This window comes from Callorhinchus milii, unplaced genomic scaffold (genome assembly GCF_018977255.1).
Source record: "Callorhinchus milii isolate IMCB2004 unplaced genomic scaffold, IMCB_Cmil_1.0 Scaffold13, whole genome shotgun sequence".
Taxonomy (NCBI): domain Eukaryota; kingdom Metazoa; phylum Chordata; class Chondrichthyes; order Chimaeriformes; family Callorhinchidae; genus Callorhinchus; species Callorhinchus milii.
The window spans coordinates 16,354,900-16,360,499 of record NW_024704754.1 but is presented as its reverse complement, the minus strand read 5'-3'; the positions used below and the strand labels follow the sequence as shown (position 1 = coordinate 16,360,499).

Sequence of the window (5,600 nt, the reverse complement as noted above, 5' to 3'; positions counted from 1 at the left end):
AGACACACAGCTGAAAAAAATAGGTTGTCTGCACTCCTGATCGGTTGCGAAGTATGAGGTGAGGAGACAAAATGGGGACAACAAGAATAATAATAATAATGATTGCATTTGGTGTCACGCCTTTCACGTCATGAGAATGCCTCAAAGCCCTTCACGGGATTCACTGCGAAACACAGCAACGTCCCACATGCAGCCACGGAACGGATGACCGCATTTGTCTGGGGGAATTTGCTGGTCAGGCCCAGGAGATGGGAAGGAAATCCGTTCTTTTTATTTGAGCGATTCAATTAAGAACAAATCAAAATTGTCTCAACAGCGATTTCAAAATGGAGAATGAATGCGCAATGCTCCAGTCATTTGCAACATTGACAGCTGCGCCTCACGTTTGAAGGAAGAATTACATTTTCACAGCACTTATTTTTGTGCAAAGCTGGCCAACGCCGTGTGTTTAATGAGCTCCCTGTTGCTTGATTCCAACATTAAACCCTGCCGGGATGTTCATCAACCGTAGCAAATCCTGCAGGTGGAAGAGCAGCAGGTTACGGTTGAGAAAGCAGGGGTTCAGCTTGATTTAAGGGCAAAGTGGCAGCTTGAATGCCTCAGTCAAGCTGGCCATCTGCATTTGTTTCCCTCAGCACGTCCGTTCCTAGCCTTCAATCACTCCCTCAAAGACCGAGCGGGGACTCATTTAATATCCTTCGTGTACAAAATAATTTGATTCTTTTTGACAATAATAATAATAATAATAATACTAACCCTTGCATTTGATACAGCGCCTGATCACGTCTTCGAGACGTCTCAAAGCGCTTCGCAGAATATACTGTAAAGCGAATTGACTGTGTATTTTGTGGGCGAAACGCGGCAGCCGATTGCGCACAGCGGCGTCCCCACAAACAGTCGTGGATTGAAGTGACCAATTTATTCTTGGTTTTTTTTGAGAGGTTATTATCAGGCGTGCCGAGTAAGGAAAGTTGCCCAAGGTTTTCGCCCTGCCGGGAATCAAACCCAGGTCTCTTGCTTTCGAGGCAAGTGCTCTAACGACTGAGCTACAGGACTCCACATTTTCGTTTACACGTAAGAGAGAATGGGCAGGACTTCTTTCATCTTTCCTCATGATGTCATTTGCTGGTACCAATGTTAGAAGAGTAAATACTGTACTAAATGTATAAATTTCCTCTCCTCACCCACAGATGTTTGTGTATATATATGTGTTACAAATCACTCCACGCTCTAGCACCTCCCTACCTCTCCAACCTGCTTACAACCCACTCCTCGATCTGTTCCCTTGGCTCAGCTGGCTCTAGCCTCCTGCACGACCCAAATCCCCTCCACTCCGCCACTGGCGGCCACGCTTTCAGCCAGTGTACCCCGAAACATGAACGCTCTACCTCAATTCCTCCCATCTCGCTCCCTCATTGCCCATCTTCAGATCACACCTGAAGATCTTGCTCTTCGACCGTGCCTACGGTCACCTCCCCCCGCTCTCCTCACCTCACCGCCACTGTTAAGCGCTCCGAGACGCTATCCTGTGTGAAAGGCGCTATATAAATGCAAATTGTTTTTATTATTGCATGTATATTTAAAATAAATACATTCAGTGCCTTGCAGTGAGAGTGCTGATCACATTTGACCTGTATCTTGGTGCTAGTACTGATAACACTCTTGATCAAATATAGCAGTCAACCCATGAATGCAGGCCCCATCAACACAATTAGCCAATTATTTCCCCCCTATAGTGAGTTCTGATTTGATTAACTGCATCTTAACAGCCTGAGATTACTGCAAACAGGTAAAGCTACCATTGAACCCCTTGTATGGTCCTTGTGTGGGGGAGAAGGAATGGGTTCAGGGTACAATACAATACAAAATTATATTTGTATAGCGCCTTTCATGACGGGAGGACGTCCCAAGGCGCTGCACGATAGAGCAGATGAGTGAGGTTTTGTGCCCTGAGTTTTTTTCTTGGGCTGCCTTGGGTTAAGCAGTGGTGCAGATCCTTGTGTATGAGTGTTTGAAGGGTTTCGAAAGGGCAGTGGGAGGGGGATGAGAGAGAGAGAGAGACTCGCAGCTTTCTCTGATGGAGACTTAACTTTCCAGCGTGTGAACTTATCAAAGGAAGAAAAGAAAAGGCTCTTAATATGTAAGGCAAATGCCCATGTTATTTGCTTCAGTCAGACTGGAGTCGTCACTGTCACACTGCCAGTCTGAACTCCCAATTCAGCACTAATAAATGCACACAGTTTTGCATCTGCATTCTCAAGAGGCTCTTTGTGGTTGAACCATCTTTTCTGGATCATCGTTCCCTTTCTTTTCTGGCATTTTAGTCATTTTTTCCCCCTCAGAAATCCAAGTCACCTGCATAGCATTCTGTCTTTTTACCCCCCCTCCCCAAGGAGCTGGGTCTACAACAGTCCACAACAACAACAACAACAACATCAACTTGCACTTATATAGCGCCCTTCACGTGGGGTAGTTTCCCGGAGCGCTTGACAGTGGCGGAGACTGACCCAGGCTTGTGGTATGGAAGCCTTCTGTCGCTGCAGGTTGATAGGAGTCCAAACCTGAGTCTGAGGCAAACTCAGTCCAGTTCCTCTGCAGAATCGTTGACTCGTGGCAAAAAGCCTGAACACGGACAGGAGGGACGTCAGTTTAATGTCTCATTCCAAAGGACAATGCCTCTTACAATACAATGCCTTTCCCCAGCACCGGACTGGCTTTGGGAAGGCTAGCACTTGAGCCAAGTTAGTATCTCCCAATAAAAATCCCCAGTGGAATCAGACTCGTCTCCTCGTGGCTGTTTTGTGGGGCATTGCCTTGCGCAAAATGGCTGAACCCCTTTCACCGGCAAAACACACAGCCATCGCTCTTTACCGTAAATCGTGCGAATCGCTTTGAGAGGTCCTCCCCCATGCGAAAGACGCAATGCTCACATACGCAGGATTATTTATAAGGTCATCAACATGTAGGAGTCCTTTGATTTTCAGCCCCTGAAAGGTTCCTGGTGTGAGACCTCTTATCCGCCACGCAGCATTCAACACAATTCAAGAGGTTTCCCTCTGTAGGTCACCAGCCAGACCTTTCAGCCCAACAATTTCCTCCTTCAATTGGGATTGAAGCTTCACCTCAGCGGACAAAAGAAATTACCGCCGAAATGAAAATAAATTAAACCGTCGCTTTTGAAAGTCCAACGTCGTGGAAGCTGGCAACTTTTCAAGAAGTGCCAATTTCATAAAGTTTATTCCCCCCCCCCTCCCCCTCCAAGAACAGCCGCGGAGCTAAAGCTTTTTCTCTCAAAACGCTATCAGAATGAAATTTACCGGAGATTTTCATGTGATGGATTCCATTACTCCTCGTATCAATCCTGCTGTTCTTAAACCGTGTTTCTTTCGCAGTAACATGCATTTAATTTGTGCTTTCTTGGCAACAACTCATGGTTGTCAAAATATTGATTCATCCTAGCATAAAACGTGCATCGCGTATGGCAGATTTACCCTGATTCAGACTGGAGGTGTAAGAATTAATCACACTATCTATTAAACTCAGGAATCCATGCTGTATAGGCTGGGTGCGAGCTACAAAGCTGTCTGGGTTGTCAATGTTGTTTTCAGCTGAATCATCTGCATGTGCAATGCTGGTTTAGAGCCAGGTGTTTCTCAGGGAAAATCGGAGTAAGTTTTCATTTCAATTTTTAAAAAAAAATTATCCTCAGCATTCGATTTGGCTGTTTTCATTTTGGGAGGACGCCTCAGAGCGCTTCGCGGGGCTTACTGTCGAGCGTAGTGACCGTGTGTTTTGTGAGTGAAATACGGCAGCCGATTTGGGCACAGCAATGCCACACAAACAGCCAGTGGAGCGGAATGACTTGTTTTATCCGGGGGATTGTTGACCAGGACACCGAGAGAGAGAAACTCCCTCCTTTTTTCAAATAAAGCCACTTGAACAGGGAGCAAGAAGGGGCTTTGGTTGAGCGTCTCATCGATGGGCAGCAGCTCCAACGATGCAGCGACTAACGGCATTGCATTAGAGACTTGTTCACCAAGACTGTGATTTCAAAGTCCCGACGGCTTGATGACTTGAATCTTGAGACTGGGAATCGAGAATGCTACCAGTTGTGATGGGCTCTGATACCTTAGTATTCTAATATATTGGCCACTACACTCCCATCCACGTCCATTTGATTGATTTTCTTTCTGTGTGATTTCCTAATGGAGCTTTGCTTTTTGAGTTGATGTGCCGTTGGTTATGGTTGTAGAATTTTACTGTACGCCTTTTGCATAGGCTTTTTTTATTTATCACTAGAAAAGAGCACTCTAAGTGGCTTTTAACACTCTCCAATGTACTATAGAGAACATATAACATAGAAGGGAATGATTGCAAGGCAGTAATCGCATTGAGCAGATGGAATGAGGTCATAAAGCACAAATGGCATCCTCAAACCTTGGATTTTAAGCCTAAAATGATGGGATCCAGACTTTGTGTTGTATTCAAGCAAACTGCAAAATGTGAATACAATCAAACAGTTCTATTCAGAAAAAACATCTATGTTGTGTGCGCGGGTATGTGTGTCTCTCATTCTTTATATTGAGAAATCTTTATGAAAAGCAAAGGCCCGTTGAACAAAACATTGCTGGCTTGAAAAGAGTAAAACTGAAAACAAGTCACAAAGAGGTTTCGGTGGAATCCAAGCTTGGATGCTTCAAAGCCATTGAATTCATTGTAGTCAGAAGAGAAGACTGAAGAACATAAGGAGTTCCACAGTCCTGATATCCTGTTAAAGTATGAGTTGAAGTAAAACAATCCAATACAAATTTACATTTCTATAGCGCTTTTCACATCCGGAAGACATCCCAAGGTTCTTGACAGTCCTGTCTTGGTGCCCGAGCTGAGGGTGGGAGTCGAGGGCGTGGGGCGGGGGTTGGGGGGCGAGGGGAAGATGACCGAATGTGCGGTCGAAGGGAATACGGTATTAAGCAGCGGCTATAGGAATTCTTTAAGCAATTTCTAAACGTGAACACATCTATTATAATTAATTTAACACGTGGGGAGCAAATCGTCCATGAACAATTTCCCCCAATTACACCGTGTGCCCTAACATAATGTCTGGCTCATTGCAAATTTGCTTCAATAATGGTGGCTGCTGGGTGTATGCTATGAAATAATTGGGGAATGGGCTTCACGTGAGCGTGCTGAGCTGCTCAATATTCACACTTTATTTATGAGTTGTTCGGTCGAGGTTGGAGCGTAGGAACTCCACTTGGTCAGACCGATCAATCAACAACCTGATTGCGGAGCAAAGTGGCAGTGTTACATCAAACGCTTTGCTGTAAACGCAAGAGATCTCATCAGTGATTCTGCTTATCATATCCACCTACGATTGCTGTGATGTGAGCCACCTGGATTTCAGACCTGCTTTCTCTTTTCAAAACAAATAATAAATGCAAAGGTCAGTTTGTAATTAAAAAGCCTATCTTTTTTTTTTGGAGAGAGGTTGGAATAATAATCCGTCCCTTTTTCTCTTAGACTTGCTTGGATCTGTAGCGGGTTTTCTTTTATTTTAAGCAACATTTTTAAAGAGCATCCATCAAAGTCTTGAGAGCCCA

General features: G+C 44.8%; 1 non-coding gene across 1 annotated transcript; it reads right to left on the bottom strand.

Moving 5' to 3' along the window:
* Positions 1 to 984: 984 nt before the first annotated feature.
* On the bottom strand, positions 985 to 1,056 carry trnas-cga. The gene has a single exon. It is a non-coding gene; the product is annotated as a tRNA-Ser (tRNA).
* Between the last annotated feature and the right edge of the window lie 4,544 nt (positions 1,057 to 5,600).